Source organism: Myotis yumanensis, unplaced genomic scaffold, assembly GCF_028538775.1.
Source record: "Myotis yumanensis isolate MYYU_CA2020_CCGP unplaced genomic scaffold, mMyoYum1.0.hap1 SCAF_8, whole genome shotgun sequence".
In the NCBI taxonomy this organism is placed as follows: domain Eukaryota; kingdom Metazoa; phylum Chordata; class Mammalia; order Chiroptera; family Vespertilionidae; genus Myotis; species Myotis yumanensis.
The window spans coordinates 59865286-59891251 of NW_027223759.1; the positions used below are offsets into that span (position 1 = coordinate 59865286).

At 40.3% G+C, this 25966-nt stretch overlaps 1 pseudogene; it reads left to right on the forward strand.

Moving 5' to 3' along the window:
- The first annotated feature begins 20239 nt into the window (after positions 1–20239).
- Positions 20240–21235, forward strand: LOC139015786 (casein kinase I pseudogene; annotated as a pseudogene).
- The last annotated feature ends 4731 nt before the right edge of the window (positions 21236–25966 follow it).

Sequence of the window (25966 nt, forward strand, 5' to 3'; positions counted from 1 at the left end):
CCAGATCTCTAGTTAAACAATAATACCAGCTGCCTCAGCAATGAAATCTCATTTCATTGGTCCAGAGCGAGACCCAAGTATGGGTATTTTATAAAAGACCCACTGGTAATTCTATTGTGTAGCCAGGGTTGAGAATAGCACCTAGACCAGGGGTGGGCAAACTTTTTGACTCAAGGGCCACAATGGGTCCTTAAACTGGACCGGAGGGCCGGAACAAAAGCATGGATGGAGTGTTTGTGTGAACTAATATAAATTCAAAGTAAACATCATTACATAAAAGGGTACGGTCTTTTTTTTTTTTTTTTTTTTTAGTTTTATTCATTTCAAACGGGCCGGATCCGGCCCGCGGGCCGTAGTTTGCCCACGACTGACCTAGACCTCTCTCTTTTAATCACAGAACTCTTTTCAGCTCTGTGTTTTTTATGCTTTATTTCTTTCTCTAAAATCCCCTGTATTTGCATCTCTGAGTACTAATTTCCTTTCTTTTCCCACCCTGCCTCATTCCTGAAGCCTTGGTTGACAAATGGGGGCCATGAAAGCTAATGTATTTTTTCAAGACTAGTTAAACTTTTGTGTTTTTCAGATAAGTAGGCTGAAGATATTCAGATCACAGGGTCAGAAATAAACGTGGAGTGTAACAGATGTAGAAGATTATAAATTTATATTAACAATGACTTTCGTAGACATCTTCCTGTAGCTCAAATATGAAAACTATACCAATACACATAGGATGGAAACAATCTTGTTCATTTGAATTTGTCATAATAAATGTGAACATGATGTGGTGGTTTTAGAAGTTAATCATATGATTTAGCCCTACATTATGGCTGAAGTATATTAATGCTGGGAAATATTATTGGAAAACTACTCAAAGAAGTCAAATGATAATAAGTGGCACATATTTGGAACTATACACATATGGGTTCAAATCCTGGCTCTACTATTTACCAGTTACATTAACTGGGGAATGTTCTAGAACCTCTCTGAAGCCCAGGCCCCTTACTTGTGAAATGGGTTAGTAATAACTACTTCACTGGATAGTTGAAGTAAATAAATTTGATGAAATGTCTAAAATTACCTTCAAATTGCTGGACAGAGAATAATTGCTTGATAAATAAAACTTAAAATAAAAGGTAACACAGATAATCAGTACTAGAGAATGTAAACTCTACCTTTTTTCCATTTCACTCTATAGCCTATCACAAGATATTTTCTGCATATTCTTACAGCAATACATTTGACTAATTTTGTCTCATAGATAATATTCCCTGTATCAGGACTAATTCATTTAGTTTGCCTAGAAAACCCAATTTGAACTAGCCTCGAGCAGAAAAAAAAAAATGGAATAGTACAAGAGTATGTCTGACATCAGGCCCTGCGGGAAGCAGATAAAAATAATGTCATCCATATCTGATTTTATTCATTCGAAGGGCTCTTTCCTCATGGCTGCAAAATGGCTGCCAGAGTTTACGGGACTGGCAAATCCAGTCCAAATGAAAAAGAGTCATTTTATAGAGCCTCTTGTTCTGGGAATTCTTTTTTTTTTAAATATGTTTTTTATTGATTTCAGAGAGGAAGGGGGAGGGAGAGAGAGAGATGGAAATATCAATGATGAGAGAGAACCACCAATCAGCTGCCTCCTCCATGCCCCACACTGGGAATTGAGCCCGCAACCTGGGCATATGCCCTGAATCGAACCATGACCTCCTGATTTATAGGTTGACTCTCAACCACTGACCCACACCAGCTGGGCTGTTCTAGGAACTCTTCATAAGAATCTACTCTGATTGGCATGGCTTACATCACCTCCCCATTTCTGAACATATGAATGGTGACAGAGCAGTGGGGCGCCTCTTTGGCTTAGATCTGTTTCACATGTCCACCTGGAGCCCTTGTGAGCAGGGTTGCACCTCGATGACATGAGTGAAGTGTGGAGATGATCTGAATCTCCAAATAAGAAATGCCGATCCTTTGTATCAGAATCATCTTTTTATATACAAAAAGGGATAGATGCAAATATCCCTTCCATGTCTATATTTTACAAAGGCAGAAATTGTGTTCTGGCTAATAAATCTTTGCCTACACTCTCTTGCACAGTTATTATTATCCATGTTTTCTTTAAATCTCTTATAGTTTTGGCTTTTATTTCTAGGTCTATGATAACATGGAAGTCCATTGCTGTATTATATACTTAAAAGTTGCTGAGACTAGAGCTTGTGTTCTCACCATAAAAAAAGAAATGATCATTATGTGACATGATGCAGGCATTAACTAGTGCTACCATGGGAACTATATTGCAACATATAAGTGTATAAAATCAATACATCATATGCCTTAACCTTACACACTATAATGTGACAAGTATATCTCAGTTTAAAAATTGAAAGAAAAAAAATGGTAGAGCCATCATTATGTACAGCAGGTTTTCCTGGTTTCACCGTGTCACTGACCATCACAAATTTGCCTACCAAGGATTGAGAAGTAGATACCCCAGAGAGGATGCTAGAAAAAACCGTGAGGCATTTGTGGAAAAATTTATGTCTCATAAAGTAAGATATGGAAGCAAACTAGCAAGAAACCTGTGTTTTGTCACCTACTTTTATTTCTCGAATTCTCCAATCTTTCCTCTCTTTTGTTGATTATTAGATTAACTAAACTCTTTTTGAAAATTATAGGCTATCTTAATTGTATGGAAAATACCAAGAGGAGGTGATTTTATCCACATTTAACTGAAAGCTTTAAAAAGGGAAGAAATGTGCCTGGGTTGTGGGCTTGGTCCCCAGTGTGGGGCGTGCAGGAGGCAGCTGATCTATGATTATCCCTCATCATTGATGTTTCTCTCTCTCTCTCCCTCTCCCTTCCTCTCTGAAATCAATAAAAATACGTTTAAAAAAGTAGGGGAGGGAGAATGGATCTCTGGGGTCAGGGTGGAAATAGCAGTGGGCCATTCCCCCAAGACTCCCTTACCAGGACAAAAACTTCAGAGATTCTAGGCTTTGTTTTAATAAGGAATATTTTATCAATTATTAATTTCTCACAGAATATTGAAGATTAATTCAAAATGTCAGCTTTTATTTTTTAAAATAGGTTCATTTCATGGAAACAGCTAAAGCAAAATATATATAAAATATTCTCCCCAAAGAATTAGTTTGTTTGATTAAAGATTCTCCTTACACTTAAAATCCACAGGCAGAAAGTCATAGAGCTTTTAAATATTTCTTATTTCTTTACCCACCAGAAACTTTAAAAATACAAATGAAGCATGCTATGAAACCTCTGCAGGTGTTGGGGAATAAAGATAGGCATCACTTCAGTAACCAGGCATTTTTGGAACATAACATATATTGAATAAACCCTAACTTCCATCTTGCGGCATAAAACTATAGGTTCTCAAAAGGAGCCTAACACTAATACTGAATTTCTAAGGCGTTCTCTGACTTGCTAAATATAACTATTTTCTCTACCCATGAGTTTTCAATTTCTCATTCTGTCTCTGCTATAATCTTAAAAGTAAGAGAAAGAAAATTATATTTAGGGAGAAGAAAAATAGAAATTTACATTTATTTATAACCTATCCTGTCTCAAGAAGGATTTCTCTCTTATTATTTATGAAGATATGTACAGATTTTTAGAGTGCAGCTCAATTAACTTTGACAAATGCAAACAAGCATGTAACCCACAAACCTACAGAGAACATTTATGTCACACCAGAATTTTTATTCTGAAAAACTACTAAGTCAGTCCCACCATGCCATCTACCTCTCACGCAGACCAGACCCGGCAGCCCCATTAGGATAATTAGTTTGTTCCATTGTATTGCTGAGTGGTAGCTCATGTTTCTTCATTCTCCTGCTGGTGTGTATTTGGATTGTTTCCAGTTTGGGGATTTTATGAATGAAATGGCTGTGAGCATTGTTGTCCAAGTGGTTCTGTGGACATATCTTTTCATTTCTGTTGGATAAATAATTAGGAGTGGGAGAGCTGGCTCAGAGTCAGGATAGGACTTTAAATTTATAAGACATTTTCAAACAGGTTCTACCATTTTACATTCCCACTAGCACTACAGAAGAGCTACAGTTGCTCCACATCTTCAAAAATACTTGGTATTTTCAGTCTTTTCTATGTTATACCATTCTATATGTTATGTCATTTGCATATTTCTGATAAGTAATGATGCTGAGCATATTTCATGTGCTTATTGGCCATGTATCATCCTTTTGAAATGTCCATTCAGGTTTTTGCTTGTTTGGAGGTTGTTTTTCTACTATAACCGAATGTTAGTAGTATTTAACATAATCTAGATACAGATTCTTCGTCAGATATAAATAATGCAGATATTTGGTGCTAGTATGTATTTTGCTTATTCATTTTCTAAAAATTTTTAATTTTTATGAAGTCCAATTTTTAATCTTTTGAATTTTAGACAAATCTTAATGAATGTTTAACATCCACTTACAAAGAATGTGTATCCTACTATGTAAGGATTTAGTGTTTGTGGATATCAATTAAGCCAAGCTGATTGACAGAGATTGCAAGTCTTCTCTAGCCTTTGTTTGTTTACTTAATCTATCAACAATTTTAAAAGGCTTTAAAATCTCTATATTTATAGATTTTTCTAGTTTTCTCTTTAGTTCTGAAAATTATTGATTAATATATATTGAATGCTGTTATTTGTTATTCCATTATATATCCTCTATACCAGCGGCTCTCAACCTGTAGGTCGCGACCCCTTTGGGGGTCTAATGACCCTTTCACAGGGGTCGCCTAAGACCATCGGAAAACACATATATAATTACATATTGTTTTTGTGATTAATCACTATGCTTTAATTATGTTCAATTTGTAACAATGAAAATACATCCTGCATATCAGATATTTACATTACGATTCATAACAGTAGCAAAATTATAGTTATGAAGTAGCAACGAAAATAATCTTATGGTTGGGAGTCACCACAACATGAGGAACTGTATTAAAGGGTTGCGGCATTAGGAAGGTTGAGAACCACTGCTCTATATTCTTGTAATTTTATCTTAGAGTAATTTTTTAAAATATATTTTATTGATTTTTTACAGAGAGCAAGGGAGAGGGATAGAGAGTCAGAAACATCGATGAGAAGAAACATTGATCAGCTGCCTCCTGCACACCCCCAACTGGGGATGTGCCGCAACCAAGGTACATGCCCTTGACTGGAATCGAACCCAGGACCCTTCAATCCGGAGGCCGATGCTCTATCCACTCAGCCAAACTGGTTAGGGCAGTAATTTTATTGGGGTTATGCTATAAGAACCATCTAATTAATTATATACCTGCATTTATGCTGTTTTCTTCCTTGTGCCATTGTTGTCATAAATTTTGGTACATATTTTATAAATGTACCAAAATAACATTTCATCATTATTTTTCTTTGAACAGTCCATTATCTTTTAAAGATAGTTGAAAATTTTAAAAAATATATTTTATTCTAGTTCATATATTTACCATTTCTGGTTCTTTATTTCTTCACACAGATCTGCGTTTCTACCTGATACCATTTTCCTTCAGCCTTAAGAACTCTCTTTAATATTTCTTTTAGTGCAGATCTGCTGAAAACGGATTCTCTCAACTTTGTTAATCTGAAAATTTGGCCTACATTTTTGAAGTGTATTTTCACTGGATATAGACTTCTAGACTGACAACATTTCTCCCACTGCCCTCACCCTACAGTTTTAAAGATGCCATTCCATTGCCTTATGCCTTATAGTTTCTGGTAAGAAGTCAGTGAAAATTCTTACTATTATTGTTTTTAACACCTTTTTAACCTTTTATTTTTAGCAATTGCACTACGATATACTGAGATGTGGTTGTGTTTATTCCGCTTGAGATTCTTTGAGTTTTGTGATGTATACTTATATTTTTTTCACTAAATTTGCATTATATATCCTCTATATCAGACACTATTTCTTCAAATATTTGTTATGCCCCTGTCATCCCTCTTCTTCTATTGGACTTTGTTTCCAAAAACAAAGACTTGTAATCCATGGACACAAAATGTTCCCAGTCTTAGAATCATAACTGTTTTGTTCTGGCCAGCAAGGGTGGGGTTGTTAAATTTATGAGTTTGGACAGGTCTTCTATCATATCTCTGATACTGGTCTCAGAATATAGCAATTAGAAGTGTCAGGTTTTTATTAAGACTCTATAACTTTTAGTCTCTATCTCTCATTTTTGGGGGGAACCTTTCTAGTCTGTCTCCTAACTCTTTCCTTTAGTATGGCTTGCTGGACATTTAGAAAAACCCATTTTCAGTGGCTATGGGCAAAGCGTCACACATATTGAATACTGAAAGATTTAATGATTTTAAAAAGACTCTTCTTGCCAAAACCGGTTTGGCTCGGTGGATAGAGCGTCAGCCTGCGGACTCAAGGGTCACAGGTTCGATTCAGGTCAAGGGCATATACCTTGGTTGCGGGCACATCCCCAGTGGGAGGTGTGCAGGAGGCAGGTGGTCGATGTTTCTCTCTCGTCGATGTTTCTAACTCTCTATCCCTCTCCCTTCCTCTCTGTAAAAAATCAATAAAAATATATATTAAAAAAAAAAAGACTCTTCTTCCCTTTCTCCCCTACATTTTATCACTCCATATGCCAACTTCTGCTCATTTGGAAGTCTTCCAATTCCTGGCTTTCTTTTTAGATAATTTCTTCCATTTTACCCATAAGACAATATTGACAAAGCATAATTTGCTTATCACCATTTCCTCCCGCTTTTTCTACTACTTCAGTATCACAATAGTTCTGTGATTCTCCATTTATCTGGGAGCCAGACTTCTGAAAGCCTGACTATCCCAGAACATAGTCGTACATTCATAATGAAGAACACAGCCTCTGGGCTGTCAACAGAACCTTCCAAAAACTCAAGCCCTTTACTGAACCACGTCCAGCACAGCCAGGGGTGAACCTGAGGAGGGGCAATGAAGGATTAAAGAAGACAGACAAGAGAATATAGTTGGGACCAGGTGGATCACTGTGCCTGGATGAGGAAACAGTGACACAGCCTGTAAGCCTAGTCTTTATTTTATAGTCAGATCACACAAAGCAAAACAAGAGCAAGATGTTTACAATGTTCTTGCAAATTTCAAATGGCTTCTTTCCTGTTGTTGCCATTCTCTGAACTCTATCAAGCTTTGTTTAGGCAGCACTTGCTGCACCCCCTGCAGCCCACATCCCTTAGCTACCTAGGACTGCAGGGTCAGACTATAAGGTCAAGCTTACAACCATAGCCTTTTGGCTATACTTGTACTGGGAGGGCTTTGCCCTCCAAACTGGGACTTGTATGTGGCTTTGCCACAAGTCAGTCCAAGGCTTGATCCTGTCCAAATGCTATAGCCGCTCTCCACACTTTACTCCTTGAGATGCCAAATGATTTACATTATTAACCACACTAGAGGCCTGATGCACAAATTCGTGCACCAGTAGGGTCCCTCAGCCTGGCCTGTGGGATCAGGCTGAAACTGGCTCTCTGACATCCCTCAAGGGGTCCCAGATTGCGAGAGGGTGCAGGTCAGGCCAAGGGACCCCACCGGTGCACAACCGGGGCCAGGGAGGGACATAGGAGGTTGGCCAGCTGGGAAGGAACCATGGGAGTGTTCCAGGGCATGTCCGACCCATCTTGCTCAGTTCCAATCAGCCGGACCCCAGCAGTAAGCTAACCTACCGGTCAGAGCTCTGCCCCCTGGTGGTCAGTGCACATCATAGGGACTGGTTAACCGGTTGACAGTCTGGTGGTCAGTGCATGTCATAGTGACTGGTCAACCTGTCGACTCTCTGCCTCCTGGTGGTCAGTGCATGTCATAGTGAGCGGTTAAGCGGCCTTAGCATATCATTAGCATATTATGCTTTGATTGGTTGAACTGCCAACCAATCAACTGGACAGTTAGCATATTAGGCTTTTATTATATAGGGTGATATGCAAAGCTCAAAAAAGTTTAGTATAGAGGTTACCTAGCCAGAGAAAATTGGACATAGACAATTCAAATGGAAGTAAGAGGTAGTTCTATTGAGGCCCACTCATGTCATCTGTGAGAGAAGTGACATTTATAGCAAGGCAAGAGACAGAGCAACTACTAAAACAGAAGAATTATACATGCTCAACAGGGTAGAGCCATTAATGTAGGTCAAACCAAAAAGGTCAGATTAAATTCAGTGGAAACCATTTAGGAAGGCAAGGAAGTGTGTAATACATTTCAGAAAGGTTCCTATCAAATTATTTGTTAGTGTTTATTTGCTATTTAGTTTTAGAACTTAAATGGCAAGTTTGAATTTTATTAAGAACTCCACAGCACTAGAGGATGATGAGGCATTCCTGTACCACAGAAAACAGAAGTAGCTCCCATGCTTTCATCAGTTTTATCAGCAGCATCTTGTTCTGATTATTTTTGTCTTGTTTTTCAAACAAGATACTGAATAACTACCTCGCCTCTCACCCACACAAATTTTAATATATCTAGTTTTTTTCTCTGTTTGTATCTAAAAATGTCTATTTGCAGTAACATCTTGCATGAAACATGTAGTACAAAAATAAAAGTAAATTATATAGTTTCTTTACACACCTGTTTAGGTGATAGAACTAATGATGAGAATAATTTAAAATGGTTCCATGAACTCTGTACATAGATTCAATTTATTTTAGTATATTTTGTTTTAAAGCTCATTCTTCTTATAAAAATGTTTTAAAATTTTGAATATTAAAAAGAAGAAAAATTAAAATAATTCTATTTTGATTTTTAATATCTTTCTGATTTTTTCTATCTTTGCATATTTGTCATGATTGTAATTATGCTGCATTTATAATCTATTTTGCTTTTCATCTAATATTATATGCTAATTAGAGGCCTGTTGCATGAAGAAATTCGTGCAATAGGCCTTCCCTTCCCTTGGCTGCTGGCACCGGTTTACCTCTGGCACCCAGGACCCAGGCCTTCGCTATGGCCGGGCTCCTGCCAGAGCCGGCCCCAGAGCCATCAAGCTTTGCTGCTCAGGCCCCGGGGCCGTCAGGCTTCGTTCTGCCGCTTGGAGCCTACGTATGCAAATTAACTGTCATCTTTGTTGGGTTAATTTGCATACTCTCCTGATTGGCTGGTTAGCATAGTGAAGGTATGGTCAGTTTACATGTTTGTCTATTATTAGGTAAGATAAGTATTGCTGCCATATTTTATAAGATATATATCTTATAGTAAAATACACTTAACATGAAATTTAATATCTTAACCACTTTATTTTATTTATTTATTTATTTATTTATTTTAAAATATATTTTATTGATTTTTTACAGAGAGGAAGGGAGAGCGATAGAGAGTTAGAAACATTGATGAGAGAGAACATTGATCAGCTGCATCCTGCACATCTACTGGGGATGTGCCCGCAACCCAGGTACATGCCCTTGACCAGAATCGAACCCAGGACCTTTCAGTCCGCAGGCCAATGCTCTGTCCACTGAGCCAAACCGGTTTCAGCTTAACCACTTTAAAATATGCAATTTTTCAGATTTATTAAGTGTTCATCTTAAAAATTTTATAATTGTTCTATTGTCCAATTGTTAGATATTTAGGCCATTTTCCCCCCAAACTCTACATAATATGATGATGAACAAATCTGTATACCTAAATGTAAGGTTCTTAATTTTTTTTCTTAAGATACTTTCCCTAAATGAATCACTAGTTTCAATTGACCATGTCTTCAGCAATGTATGAGCCTAACAATTTCAGAGCTAACTTTCAAAGACGTCTATGGCAGATTATTTTCATAATGCAAATACTTGTTTCTAATTTATCAGATGTGTTCATTCATATTTTATATTTCAGAATCTCTTAAGTCAAGGCATACATGATTGCTTAAAAACTAAAGTTCTCCAAAGCACAATCAATGCCATTGACATACAGAATAAATTAGTTCTCTACTACTTTCTATGAAAACAAGACAGGATCTACAATGTTTAATGGTTTTATTTTTAAGACGAATCATTGTGATATTTAAATTATAGCAGCATAGCAATTGCAGATATGGTAATGGCTGGCAATGATTAGACTGACCGTTTTGAATTCTCTTTGAAATTTTCAGACTTGTCTTCACCATCAGGTAGACAAACAGATGATCAAAATTCAGTTTAAAAGGTAGAAGTATGTTTTTATCAAAAGAATATATAAATATAAATGTGTTAAATAATAAAGTATGCAGGTGCTTAGAAAGAGTAATTGGAAATTTGATGTCAATTGTCAAGATTAAAATTAAACATCAAATTCTAAATATATATACATATGCATATACATATATACAGATATATGTCTAGATAAGTTCTTTTTAGTACATAGCTACTCATGATTGCAATGATAAAATTCCAACCAAGTTGTTTCAATGGCTGGATTGTTTTATCTTCATGCACCAAAAGAGACAGGGAACGATGTGACTGTGTTTGCTGGGGAGGGGAGGCAAGACAGCAAATAAGACTACTGGAGGAAAATGTGTCACCATAATAGTCTAAAAGCTATGACATAAAGACATAAAGACAGCTCTTATCACAGATTCTACTGTTGTTTTTTTATGGTTCAGAGGCTTCAAATACCCCATATTAGTCCTTCCTAGTGTGTACTCAACTGGTAATCTGCCCTTTTCATTTTCTTATTATGACTTCTATGACTATTCCAAGGTTGGCCCTCATAAGTGAAAGATTAAAACAAATCCTATGAGAGGTACAAAAGCTTTATGAAGGTACTCTAGCAAGTATCTTCATGAAAGCTAAAATTCCTTTAAAAGACAAAGCACCTAATTTCACAATTCCTGATGAAACTTAAACTGTAAAACTTAAAAAAAAAAAAAAGACATCATGGGGAAGGAATACACTTTCTCAGAAAGAAACCATTGATTTATTTGGTCAACAATGGCTGCCCAATAGAAATACTGGGGAGCTTCTAAAATATTCCAATGCCAAGACCTCAGATCAATTAGATTAGATCTCTAGAGGGAGGGGCCCAGAGAATGGCACTTTTTTTTTTCTTAAATATATTTTATTGATTTTTTACAGAGAGGAAGGGAGAGGGATAGAGAGTTAGAAACATTGATGAGAGAGAAACATCGATCAGCTATCTCTTGCACACTCCTTACTGGGGATGTGCCCACAACCAAGGTACATGCCCTTGACCGGAATCGAACCTGGAACCCTTGAGCATCTGTAGGCCGACGCTCTATCCACGGAGCCAAACCAGCTAGGGAGAGAATGGCACTTTTGAAACTTGCCCCTACTCCAGGGTCTAGCCAGGTTTCACTGCCAGGCTGTAAACAATTCTGCTCCTAATTGATTACATTTTTACAGCACTTTACAATGTCCAGAACACTTTCTCATTCATTATCTCATTTGATCTTCATTAGCAACACGATAATTAGAGCTCACAGATTAGAATCCTTATTTTATAAATCAAAAACTGTGAAGTCCTAAGAAATTAAGAGAATTCCCCCAAATTGCACTATGCAGATTTTAAGATCACAAAGAGGGTGCAAAATATAAGCTATAGAAATTTAGAGGTATTTGGTAAAAGAGGCCCCAGATTCTACGAGAGATGCATAGAAAAATAAGACCCAGGCCACCAAAGACAACATTTGCCTGTGTTTTTTTTTTTTGTTTCTATTGTAAATCTTATAAACCCAGAACCTATATGGTCTATTACAGAATACTGATGAGGATGGACAATCTGTAAATCAGAAGAGACAACTATATGCAAAGCACCTGCAAGCTGGAGTCCTTGAGAGCTAGTCCTTGGTTGACCTTTAGCTCTCCTGCTTTCCCCAGCGACTTCCCAGGAACCTTTTTTTTTTTTAATGACTAAATCAAAGTAAAATGTTAAATTACCTAAAAATATAAAATTGTATTTTCCAGAATTTGAAATGAGATTATGAAATCCTTAGAAACACTAATTTAAAATCTGTTTTCGTTCTACCCATCTTTTAACTTGCAGCTAATCCACTACAGCTTTCCCCACCGTGTCTTCCACCTCCAACCCTCTCTTGGCAAATGCTTTTCGTTATCAATTGCACTAAGAATCCTTCCTCTCTAGGAGAGGAAAGGAAGGAGAGAAATTGATTTCAAAATAACAGGGTTAGTATTAGGAGAGGAGAAATCTGTGACCATGTCCATATTAATAATTTATGTTCAGACACACTTGCCCAGCTGGAAAATGGGTAACTTCCCAGGAAACAAACATGAGACTCTAGCATTTAATACTTCCCTCCCTAAGGCATTGTCTTCCTTATGGGGAGGAGAGATTGCATGGGAGCATTTAGCCACTAGATACCCCACTTATGTCACACGTCACAGTAATGCTGCTTCTGTCTTACTGGCAGCATATTAGTGGTCTATTTTCACGGGCCTGGATGAGGGGCATCCTACAATTAAGCCTAGTGGGACCTCCTTATACCCACCCATGTGCCTAAGTAAGATCTAGAACCCCACTGACAATTTCCAAAAGACTAATTTTTATAAATTTGATCTTTACATAGTCCTGACTTAAATTAGTGGCATGGCCCTAACTGGTTTGGCTCAGTGGCTAGAGCGTCAGCCTGCGGACTGAAGGGTCCCAGGTTCGATTCTGGTCAAGGGCATGCACCTTGGTTGCGGGCACATCCCCAGTTGGGGGTGTGCAGGAGGCAGCTGATCGATGTTTCTCTCATCGATGTTTCTAACTCTCTATCCCTCTCCCTTCCTCTCTGTAAAAAAACCAATTTTATATATATATATAAATTATTAATATATATAAATTAGTGGCATGGTTTGAGGGAATACAATTAGCTACCAGAGGAATTTAAAAAAACAAACACACCTCAAAATATTGCTGTATGAAGCAAATAACAGTGATACCTTAAATACATAGTCCTCAGGAATCCTCTTCGTTCTCCTCTCTAGTGCTTTTATTTCCCAGATGTTTCAGACAACCTCATCAAAATTTTCCCAGCTTTTTCTCCATATCCAGGCCCCATGCAAGTATTTTCTTCTTTTCTACTCTCTTACAATTTCATCATCATATGCTGTACATTGACCTAACATTTATCAATTAAACACAGTGTCTCTCAAAGAGGAGACAGGGAGCAACATTTGGGCCACTGTCATAGGATTCTGGAGAGGAGAAAGCTGTGAACCTATTATTGTTCACTCTTGTTGCATAACATAATGTGGGGAGGCCAAACTATAGTTTGAATTAGCGTATCTTTTACTTACCTGTTTCTTAATAACCAACTTTTATCTTCTTGGTATAATATCTCAATAAATGTAATTTGAGAAAGCAGTACACATTTTATGGAATATAGTCCTCCCAATTTCTAGAACAGCTGTGAAATCCAAGAATAGCAACCGTGATTGTACTCAGCACCAAGGGATAATGTTAGTCAGAGGAAAGACGATAAAAAATTTTGTGAAATTGTAAGGACAAAATGAGAACAAAAGAAATAGTCTGAAAACTTAGAACATCAATGCTACAATGAAACTCGTCTTGAAGATGGGAAAATGAGCAATTCAGGTATAAAAATGGAAAGACATTGAATTTAAATTGATAATATGACAATGGGCAATTGTATTGGATAGCTTCCTTCGGCCCTCTGGATCCACACCCTACCGTTTCCCACCAAACTCTGTTCTCCAAAGGGTTGATCTATATAGATTTTGTCCACGAGCTCACTTGCATTTTGGTTTCCCTTTGGTTTTTGCAAAAGAGAAGTAGGGGCAAGAAATAGCTGGATGGGAAGAGAGTAAGACAGGCTAAAATTTTTGTGTTTCCAACTCTCTTCTACATGATTTAATTGCTTCCACTACAGAAGCCCATGGGCCTATTAGACCTTCCCAGGCAGTTCCTCTAGCAGGGTGCTGCCTTGCCTGTTCTTGCTGGCCCTTTGGTATTGCATATCCCTTGTTGAATTCTCTGTTTACCCCACAAAACCTTCTATAAATGGTTCCTTTATCAAATTCCCCTCAATTAGTAGTTCAAGTTTGCTGTTTCCTGACACTACCTTAATTCAGATTTCTTAAATTAAAAAAGATAGATTTCTATGTCCTGAAACAACACTGAAAATCATTTCCCAACAAATTTTCTAATCATACATCAACTTCCCATAATTTTCTCCCATCAATATTCTTTAAGTATGCTACATCCTTGTATATCCAAGCTAAAAGAAAACTATCCCATAAAATAAAAATTATTAACATTTATATTATTCAGTTTTGCATTGCATTATTTTTATTTGAGATGGGGAATACATTTGTCTTTAAATATGCCTTGTGTTTTTGCCCCAAAATCAATTTATTTTTTGAGGGTTGAGAATGAAATGAGCTCTTTAGAAGACTGCTGCTTTGTAAAAAAAAAAAAAAAAAAAAAAAAAAAAAAAAAAAAAAAAAAAATTATACTGAGATGAAAATATGACTGTAATTTAAAAATCAATGCCCTTACCTCCCTGTAAAATATACATGAATGTCCTCATAAATACAAGTTGTTTTATCTTCACACAGAAACAGAATTATTTAAAGAGTATTCGTGGAACCTATAATAATCCCAAATTGTCTCCTTCTTGCAAGTATTAAAATGTTTGAAAGGTTTTCATTAGTTATTCCTTGGGTTTGGTTAAGCATTGCTCCCGTCTTCCTATTTGCTCTTTTTCCTCTTTTTTGCAGATACATTTATCTATAAAGCAGGAGTCACACATTAAATCATTAAAACCTTAGAGTGAATTTTCTATCAGTTCTTGTCTTGTTAGCGAGAGTAAGGCACTTGAGCTGCCTGAGAGAACAGGGGTTCTGCTCTGTAAATGTGAGAGGCTGGACTAGCAAACAGCGAAGAAAAAGGCAGGATGAGGATGCTTCATAACTGGTGTACTTCACATGACATTTCTGTAGGTGAGCAGCACACCTTTCTCAGGAAAGCCCCTAAAAAGAAGAAGATGGGGAAGGAAGAACAGAACAAAGAGGATAAGAAAAGGAAGTAGCTCCTTTGAAGCCTTCCATTAATCCAGGTAGTAATCCATGAGTCAGTTACCCTAAACTAAATTATAAAATAATTTCTGGCCTCCCCTACCCCTACCAGTGAGTGATATAACAATTGTTCATTAACCTGTTGCTGAAAACTGAACTCACAAAGACATAGGAGATCGCCATTCTCATAAGCTTTTACCGGCATATGGGTAACTGCAAGACCTGACAAAGTCTTCAAGGACTGAATTTTGAATGGTAGCATATCAGTCCCAATGACAGATGGTTTGAGCTTCAGGAACCCTCGGTCCCATCACACAAAGGTGACCAGAAAGCCTGCAAATACGTGTGTCTGCCTTGGCCTGGGTATTAGCAATTATCTGCATGGCTTCTCTGCAAAGTTCCTTCCTGGTTGTACACTTCCAACTCTCTAGGTCCCATAGTTTAAGATCAGAGACCACCTAAGCTTCAAGAAAGTAAAAATCTAATCAGAGTTAGGAAGCATAGTAGAGATATGCCCAGAATATAACCACATAACAACAAAAGCAGCTATAACAAAACCTCGGTGTCAGAGAGAAAGAAGGCACATCCGTTAGTTCTCTGAGGTAACCTGCTCATTTGTTTGAATATGTTCCAACTTTCTCCTAAATTATACGCCCAGAACCACCCAGAGTAGCTGCATGCAGACCTTTCTGAGAATGCCTTTATGTCCAGATACGTTTTATTCTTGAATCAAAATGTTTTCTCTCCCTCTTGCTTTGTTGAATCACTCAGTTTGAAGGATTTGTTCTAACTCAAGCTTCTCTTCAGTCGGTACATTGTGATACTGCCATTCGGAGAGACCTGCTCTTGCTGTCATCAAGAGGAATATTTTATTCTGCCCGAACCTCTTAAGCCCATTCACTATTGTTAGCCTCAGCAATGGCACTGCAATGATTTGAGTCCTTTACTAACACCCTCTATGACCCTTCATTAATTCTTTCTTTTCTAATTTAGTACCATGTACAAGACAGAAAACATGCTTTCCGAACCATCAATCAGCTCATCCTTAGAGATTATAATAAAGCTAATGATAAATGTTCACATTTGTCATTTCAAAGACAAGCATAAGGGGCTTCATTTCCAAATTTTTACTGCAAGTTTTAATTCCACATTGTCAATTATTTAAAGTATTCTTTCCCCTCAGCATTGCTGTGCTAAATATACAGGTAGAATACTCTCTTGTTCAAATACTCTGCAATTTCATGCCTCTTCCAATTTTCCCTTTATGAATCTTCATGTAATTTTCCTGGCTTTCATATCTTAAATTATCTTCGCTGCCTCACAGCTTCAAGTAGAAAAATAAAGACCTCCTTTGGGTTGACATTTAGAGGTTTATTATTCTCTCTTTGATATATGAGCTTAATGCTCATTAACACTAAAATGAACCAGCTGAGGAAAAAAAAAAAAAAAGCTGCCTTCAAAGATTCTGGGATAAATAATGTAACACCCTCTTCCTTCCTACCGACTACAATGATATGAACCAATTCCACAGTCCTACAATGTAAGCTTTTACAAATTTAATATTGTCTGTTTTAACTTTTCAAAGGTATGCAAATGCTGCCCTAGAATCTGGTTCCTTTGTTAGAATTTCTTTTTCCTCAAAATAGATTTAATGCAGCCTCTTCCATTCCATTTTTCTAGAATTGCCCCTTAAGATTAAATTTAAAGCAACCTCTAAACACTGAGTTATTTGAAATTAAATATAAAGCATGCAGTCCTTTAGGAAACATGATCGCGTGGTCCTCTTGGGATTTGGGGAGCTCCAATAGTTGAGGGAATTTTTAAATTAAAAACTTAATGTAGGTATTTAAAGTAATATTTTTCATTAACCATGTTTTCCAGAATCCCTTTGTGGTCTGTATATTTACCAGTTTCTTCCTGTGTAGATTTCTTTCTTTCTTCTATCAGAATATTTTAGGTAAAGTCAAATTTACCCAGCCTCTGCTAGAAGCTACTGGGAACACAGGTTGTTTCTCTGACCATTTAAATCATACTCTTTCACTCTGCATCGGCCAAGAAACATCCTGCCAAATAAGTCTGATGGTGATTTGATATAACTTTTCACAGGCGACCTATCATATATGAATCATGTATTATGTATTGGAAATAGTTCAGGAAAGTTGCTGCGTTTTCTCTCTCCACAATGAACTTCCAATTCCAAAACAACACTAAATCCTAGGATTTCCTAAGATGGAAAACACTTGGATTTCCTGGAACAACTATTCAATTCCCCAAAGGGATAACAAGTTGCTCATTTTGCCAATTATCACAAGTCATTCCTCAGAGATCTTATCCTCAGTGGATAGGTTTCTAACCACTATGATAGTTTTATAAACAGAAGTTTTCCAGAATAGGAAGCCCAGGCTCTACCTCCTATTGGTGCTAATTTCAATTCCTACCTGAGGTCCCCTTTCCAGAATTTTCCACTTGCTCCATTTCTCCATCCTCAAGTTTCAGTGATTAGTGCTGATCAGGATTATCTCGGGGTTCTGTTTTGTGTAGCAGACCGCATGCAGAGATAATAAGATAGCTAGAGTTTTCATATCTGATGGGCCTCACTGCTTCAGCTGTCTGGATAGTGGAGCAACATTTTCCATAAGCTTGTCTGATAAGTAAAGTCGGACCAAGCAGGTCCTCTAACACAGGCCTTGCCCCGTCCTGAGGCAGACACAGAAATGAGGACAGCTGACTCGAGCTTCGTTCAGGGAAAAACCAAAAGTCAGATATATTAAATCCCAAGTGTATCTTCCTCGATTTGCTAAGACATTTATTAGCTTTTAATGTTCAGGTTATATCAGTGCTTCTCAGAATTGAATGCGCCTGTGACTCTGAGAATCTTCTTAGGACGCAGATTCTGATTCCCAGAGTCTGGGATTTGGCGGGAGGTTCTGCATTTCTAACCACCTCCCAGGTGATGCTGGTCCAAAGCTGGTCCATAGCTTATACTTTGAAAAACAAGAGATTCTAGAAGCTTAGAAGTTCTCAGACTTTTCATGTGCAAAAGAATTCCTTGGGGAAATTGTTTAAAATGCAGAGTCCAAATTGCATGCCCAGAGGGTCTCAGGTGGAGCCCAGGCACTGGGCATCAGGGCATCAGCAGATCACGCCACAGTTCAGGGTGAGCTGGATTCAATTTTGGACAAGGTGCCAGCACTCTTGGCTTTACAACCTATTAAATCTGTGATCTGCAATAAGTAATTTAACATATTTTAGGCATAGTTCCCCACAACTGTAAATGGGTTTTGTATTGTCTGCTCTGTCAGTGCTGAGACGTTCTATATGTTCACAAGCTACACAGATGTAAGTTTCTGGCAGCCCTCTGTAATCATTCCCACATCATTTGATACCAGGATGTCACCGCATTCTGCCTGATGTAGGGCCCGCCCCACTTTTCTGTCCTTTGAAATATTCAAAGAGGATCACAGGAATATGTTCTGAGGGAGTTCTGGAACCTCACCAGGAAGCCTCAGATGCTGAGAAACAAAAAAAAATCTACTTAGCAGAGTCAGTCAGAGGTAGGCTTCACCCATGTCAGTGCTGGCTATCAGAACAATTGCAGATGCAAATTTGAACCCAGAAAGCACCTGTCCCCTACAAGATTACTTTTGTCTTTATGCTCCAATAGTATCTTTGATATTCTTTTGTTCTTCAAACCTAAAGCTTTGGTTTAAAGATCTTATGATACACTGACGAAGCTTTCTTTTTCCCTCCCTGCCTAGTAAAAAAAGAGGACCAGGGGCCCTCGTGTTTGCATCAGCTATGTTTCTGAAGCTAAAGTGGTGACACTGTTTTTGATTAATTGAAAACAATGCAAGTATCACGTAACATTCTGGTTCTTCCATTTCTTCCATTTCATTGAACATCTATTCAATCTCACAGTCCCATCAGCCTGTAGAATACATCCGCTCATCTTTCTGTGTGCATCCCCTTCCACCCTAGCACCCTCACATTCAACATCTGTTGCTTATTCAAGATGCAGGAAAATTCCCTTTTGGGAGAGATCATACTCCAAAGACATGTGAGTGCACAATCGCTTGGAAATAATGATCTGAGCCAATACAAAACATTAACGTCAAAAAATAAAAATAAGTGAAACTGAATATGTAAAAATGTACTGCATAGTATGTGAATCCACATTCATGCCAAAATATGGACACACACACCCACATACACACAAATACGTGCACACTGCACGCACACACACATGCACAGGAAGTTTTGAAATCTTTTATAACTGAAAAGGATTTCACATGCAGAGGTTGCCCTGAGCTCAGTTGAGTCAGAGAGTCTCTGTGAGACTTGGAGGAGGAACATGACTCCTGGAGCCTGAGTGTGATGAAGGTCCCCAGGGAAGTTCTTCCCATCACATACGCTCACCCAAGACCAGCCTCCCCAGCAGACTCATTCCTGAAATTGTAATATTAGAAGGTTTTTCTTTTAACACGTTAAGCGCCAAGCCTGTTTTATCTTCCTTTCCGTTTAGCCCGCGATATCCGATTTCACCAATATGCTGGCTGCACCAGTGACTGAGGAGGTCTGGATGGAAAGTATAGTGTCAGTTACCGTGACTGACATGGCGTTTAAGGTGGGAAAGGAGGAAGGGAGGAAGGGAGGGAGGGAGGGAGGAAGGGAGGGAGGAAGGGAGGGAGAAAGGAACAGCCCTGGCCGGTGACTCAGTGGTTAGAGTGCCGGTTCGGTTGCAGGATCAGTTCCTGGCCCTGGATGGGGTGTGCGCGGGAGGCAACAAACTGGTGTGTCTCCCTCACATCCATGTCTCTCTCTCTCTGTGTGTCTCCCTCTCCCTGCCATTCTCTCTAAAATTCAATGGGAAAAAAATCCTCAGGGCTGGAGCCCGAGTAACTAGATGGCGGAGGAGTGACCGGGGTCCCTCTGGGCGGCCATGGTGGCAGCGGCATCACTGCCCTAACTCAACGCGCCCTTTTCCAGCCCTGACGGCGCTGCCGAAGCCAGGCAGTGGCGGCCCCCGTCACACAGGGCCCAGCCTGGGAGCCGAGAGCCCCGCACGCACTGCAGCCAGGCACAAGGAACCCGACTGGGCGGCGGTGACCGCGTTCCCCTCGGCGGTTCGGGCCCCTGTGACGCCAGCAGCCGACGTGCCAGTTCCCTGCCGCGCTCCCCGCAGCCCTGCCCAGCGGACCAGCCCAGAGGCCGCGTCCTCCTCCCCGAGGCTGGGCCGGGCCTCCGCCTCCGTCTCCCGCGATGGCGATGGCGATGGCGACAGCGAGCAGCAGCGCCTCCAAGGCCGAGTTCGTTGTCGGGGGCAAATACAAGCTGGTGCGGAAGATCGGGTCCGGCTCCTTCGGGGACATCTACCTGGCGATCAACGTCACCAACGGCGAGGAGGTGGCGGTGAAGCTCGAGTCACAGAAGGCCCGGCACCCGCAGCTGCTGTACGAGAGCAAGCTTTACAAGATCCTGCAGGGCGGGGTGGGCATCCCGCACATCCGCTGGTACGGGCAGGAGAAGGACTACAACGTGCTGGTCATGGACCTTCTGGGGCCCAGCCTGGAGGACCTGTTCAACTTCTGCTCCAGGAGGTTCACCATGAAAACTGTGCTGATGCTCGCCGACCAGATGATCAGCAGGGTGGAATACGTGCACACGAAGAACTTCATACACCGAGACATCAAACCCGACAACTTCCTCATGGGCATCGGGCGCCACTGCAACAAGTTATTCCTGATTGATGTTGGTCTGGCCAAGAAGTACCGAGACAACAGGACGAAGCAGCACATACCGTACAGAGAAGACAAAAACCTCACGGGCACCGCCCGCTATGCGAGCATCAATGCGCATCTAGGGATTGAACAGAGTCGCCGGGACGACATGGAATCCTTGGGCTATGTTCTGATGTATTTTAACAGAACCAGCCTGCCATGGCAAGGGTTAAAGGCTGCCACAAAGAAACAGAAATACGAAAAAATTAGCGAAAAGAAGATGTCCATTCCCGTGGAAGTGTTATGCAAGGGGTTTCCCACCGAATTTGCCATGTACTTAAACTACTGCCGTGGGCTGCGCTTTGAGGAAGCCCCGGATTACATGTACCTGAGACAGCTCTTCCGCATTCTTTTCAGGACCCTGAACCACCAATATGACTACACATTTGACTGGACGATGTTAAAGCAGAAGGCAGCACAGCAGGCGGCCTCTTCAAGTGGGCCGGGTCAGCAGGCCCAACCCTCCACAGGTCTCTAAGCATGAACCAAGGAACAGAAGGAGCAGTGCAGCTGACCGGAGCAGCATGTTTCCCCCCAAATCTAGACATTTTAGTCCCTATGTACACTAGCCAGTGGTTGTGGACAACCATTTACTTGGTGTAAAGAACTTAATTTCAGTATAAACTGGATCTGGGCAGCATTGGTGATGCTGTGTCCCGAGTTGTAGCCGCTGTAATTGTGAATAATAACTGAGATGGTGAAACATGGTGTCCAGTTTTCTATTGCTTTTTTTTTCTTCAAGTGGAAACGTTAACTAGACGGTTGACAACACAAATTGGTGGAGAAATTGTGCATATGCCAATTTTTTAAAGTCTTTTTCTTTAAACTAGAGCAGTGGTCGGCAAACTGTGGCTCGCGAGCCACATGAGGCTCTTTGGCCCCTTGAGTGTGGCTCTTCCACAAAATACCGACTTCTGCGCATGGGCCACGAAGTTTCAATCACACTGTACGTGCGCGCCCGCACATGGTATTTTGTGGAAGAGCCACACTCAAGGGGCCAAAGAGCTGCATGTGGCTCATGAGCCGCAGTTTGCCGACCACTGAATTAGAGTGCTTTGAGATTTCATTTCAGAAGAATGACATGAACAGTCTTCAGCCACAGTTGTGATGGTTGTACATGCTCACAATTGTGCACACTTAGGGTTTATCCATCCCTGGGGTTAGCAAGTTGTTCACTTAAAACATTCTTAAAATGTTTAGCTTCTTGTTTGCAAGCCAGCTGATAGGGTAGCAACCAAAGATTCCAGTGTTTGGGCATATGAAAGACTGCCTGCTAACCTGAGCTAGAAATAACATCTAAAGTGGAGACTTAAGAAAAACTTAGTGACTACTAGATTATCCTTAGTACTCTGCATTAACTCTATAATCTTCTTGGTATTTTTTTAAAAAAACGTATTTGTCACAGAAATTTAGTTAACATATTAAAACTGAATATGTATGTATGTTGCTTAGATAAATGGAATCACTGTAAATATCTATATGACCTGGGATTTTGTTTTTATTTTGAAATGGGAGCTTTTTTGTTTACAAGTTCATTAAAAACTAAAAACTGTTTATGTAAGGAAAAAGAAAATATCCTAGGTTCGGATTAACAAAAGAAAAAAGAAAGAAAAGAGCACATGTTAATCTTTGTCAATGGTTTGCTCCTCCCTATGAGTGGGTCTATGTGCTTCTTTCAGATAGATTTCTGTATGCGTTTCCTATGACAAATTACCACCAGCTTAATGGCTCAGTGCAACACAAATTACTTATTTTACAGCTGGAAGTTGGAAGTCAAAACTGGGTTTCACAGGGCTGCATTCCATCTGGAAGCTCTACTGGAGAATCCATCTCCTTGCCTTGTCTAGCTTGTAGAAGCCATCAACATTCCTTGGCTGGTGAATGCTTCCTAAATCCTAGCCAATAGTATAATTTCTCTTTCTTCCTTTGAGCTCTGTTTTCATCTTTACAATTTCTCTGACTCTTCTGCCTCCCTCTTCCACCTTTTAAGGACCCTTGGGATTATACTGAGCCAATCCAGGGAGTCTGGATAATCTCCTCATCTCATGGTCCTTAATCACATCTGCAAAATCCATGTTGACATATAAGGTAACATATTTACAGGTTTCAGGGATTAGGATGTGAACATCCATTATTCTACCTACCATTATTTCTAGAAAACTATAGTATAAAGGGTTGGTTTTGCTAATAGGCCCCAGGAAGTAAAGGAGTGAGAAGGCAGGACCTGGATAGAAATGGGTAGGACACCAAAATAAAGATATTAAGCACCTGAGAAAGAGGAGGTGTTCCCAAATTAGAGGAATGACACTAATACGGATGGCACTATAAGCAAACATCAGAAGCCTCTATAGAAAGTCCAAAAAGGTAAACAGTGATGAAGTCAAATTTTTTCTACTTCATAGTTTTCATTAGAGCTGGCGACAAAATAAAAATATATAGGCAATAAGCACAAAATTGCTCATCACTATCTATATATATAAAAAGCCAGCGACCAGAACGACCTATCACTATGGTGCCCACTGAGGCCAGCGAACTGGCCTGATCTGGGGTTGGGGCTGGCCAGCCAACCTCCTACAGTCCTTCCCCCCAGCCAGCCCCTCCCCTGACCCCCCCCCCCACCCCAATAGGGGGCAGATCTGGTGGACCAACCTCCTGCAGCCTCTTCCCCTGGCTGGCCCCACCTCTGATGGGCCCCCACCACTCCGATTGGCCTGCAGTCCCTCCCCACAGCCAGCTCTGCTCCGATTGGCTGCACCCACACCAATTGGGGGTGGGGCTGGCCAGCCAACCTTCCACGGCCCCTCCCCCAGCCCTGCCCCCAATTATCCCACCCACCCCAATCAGGGGCAGGGCCCACCAGCCAATCACCTGCGGCCCCTCTTCCCAGCTGGCTCGGTCCTGATCAGGTCCCAATGGGGTGGGCTGGCCAGCCAACCTTCTGCCTTCTCCTTCTCCCAACAGGCCTGGCCCTGATCTGCACTGATTGGGGTCAGACCAGCCAGACTCCACCCATGCATGAATTCATGCACTGGGCCTCCAGTCTATAGTAATAAAATATGCTAATTAGACCGGATGTCCTTCTGGCCGACCTTCCAGATGAAGCCAAGGCTGCGAGGGAAGCCCGGGTCCCGGGTGCCAGAGGGAAACCCATGCTGACAGCCGAGGGAAGGCTTACTCTTGCACAAATTTCGTCCATTGGGCCTCTAGTCCATATATATATATATATAAAAGGTTAATATGTTAAGTGTCCAACTATCCAACCAACCACTATGACGTGCACTGACCACCAGGGGCAGATGCTCAATGTAGGAGCTGCCGACCTGCAGTGAATTGGCAGTGGCGGTTCTTAAGTGACGCACCCTGAAAACCAGAGAGAAGGGAGCCCAATTCCTCACAGGGCCACGAGATTCCACCTTTGTCGGTGGGTTATGTTGTTACTGGGGCACTATCGGCCCCTAATCTGGTTTACTGCACACTTGCATTTGTGTTCCACACCCTGTACGACAGCAACTTTGCAGAGTGCTTTCTTGCACTCCGGGACCCCTCGAGAAATGTCAGAGAGCCAGTTTTCGGCCCCATCTCTGCAGACCAGGCCGAGGGACCCCATGTGCTGGAGGGACCTGGCTCACTCCAGAGACGCTGGGGAAAGACCACTGGAGGTTGGCTCCAGGATGTGTCCAGCCCATGTTGCCCAGTCTTGCCCAGCCAGCCACCTTCTAATTAATTTCCTTTCAATGTGCATGAATTCGTGACCGGGTCACTAGTATATAAATATATATACATATATACATATCTGATGAGAATTATACTGTTTGTTTTTTGTAGTGTCATATGAATAATTTTTCCTTCCTTCTGCTTTCTGTAATTTCTCTGGATTCTACCTTCTAAATATTCTCCCCTTCTGCTGTGAATTGCCTTAGTCCAGGTTACATCTCTTCTCCCTCTAAAATTGTCTCTTATTTTCAGGTTTGTTCTTTTAATCCATTCTCCAAACAGCATTCAAAAATATCATTCTAACTGCCTATCTGCCACCTTAGCCTCCCTGCTTCTCAAACCTCAGGTCTTTGCTGGCTTTTCTCACTGATCTTTTTGATGGTCCTTGCAGCCAGACCACCTGCCACGCCCCCCATTATCCCCTGAATACCTCCACTACTATTTCATGCTGTCTTTATGTTCCACTAGATTATATCTTCAGAAAGGCAGGAATCGCTATACCCAGCATTTGAGATGATGACCAGAATATAATAATTCTTAGTAAATGTGCTTAATAAGTAAATGTACCACTTTTTAAATAAAAATACAGACAGCAGAGCTTTTCCTCTATTCTCAGACAGGAATATAGAGGGTGCTTCTGCCCTCGCCCACACTCCTTTGCCAATCACTCTTTCCAGGATAGAACCTTTGCAGTGAAAGCCCAATAGTCATTGGTCTATATCCTTTTGCTCACAGTGATATGTTTCAGAAAACTAATCATTAAGTTAGCATATAAATGACTAACTATATATGAACTATGATCACAGAGATGTGAAATACGGATGGCACTATAAGCAAACATCAGAAGCCTCTATAGAAAGTCCAAGATAGCTTTGTTACTGTAGTGGCATTGTGGGTAATGAGCTTTCTATTTTCAAAATGTTTTTTTTCTTTATTGATTAAGGTATTACATATGTGTCCTTATCACTCCATTGTCCCCGCACCCCACCCCCACTCATGCCCTCACCCCTCTGGTGTCTGTGTCCATTGGTTAGGCTTATATGCATGCATATAAGTCCTGCATATATTGTTCATTATATCCCATAAATGAGTGAGATCATGTGATATTTATCTTTTTTTAAATTAAATCTTTATTGTTCAGATTATTACAGTTGTTCCTCCTTTTTCCCCCCATAGCTCCCCTCCACCCGGTTCCCACCCCACCCTCCGCCCTCACCCCCCCCCCCCACCACTGTCCTCATCCATAGGTGCACGATTTTAGTCCAGTCTCTTCCCGCATCCCCCACACTCCTTTCCACCCCCAAGAATAGTCAGTCCACTCCCTTTCTATGCCCCTGATTCTATTATAATCACCAGTTTATCCTGTTCATCAGATTATTTATTCACTTGATTTTTAGATTCACTTGTTGATAGATATGTATTTGTTGTTCATAATTTGTATTTTTACCTTTTTCTTCTTCTTCTTCCTCTTCTTAAAGGATACCTTTCAGCATTT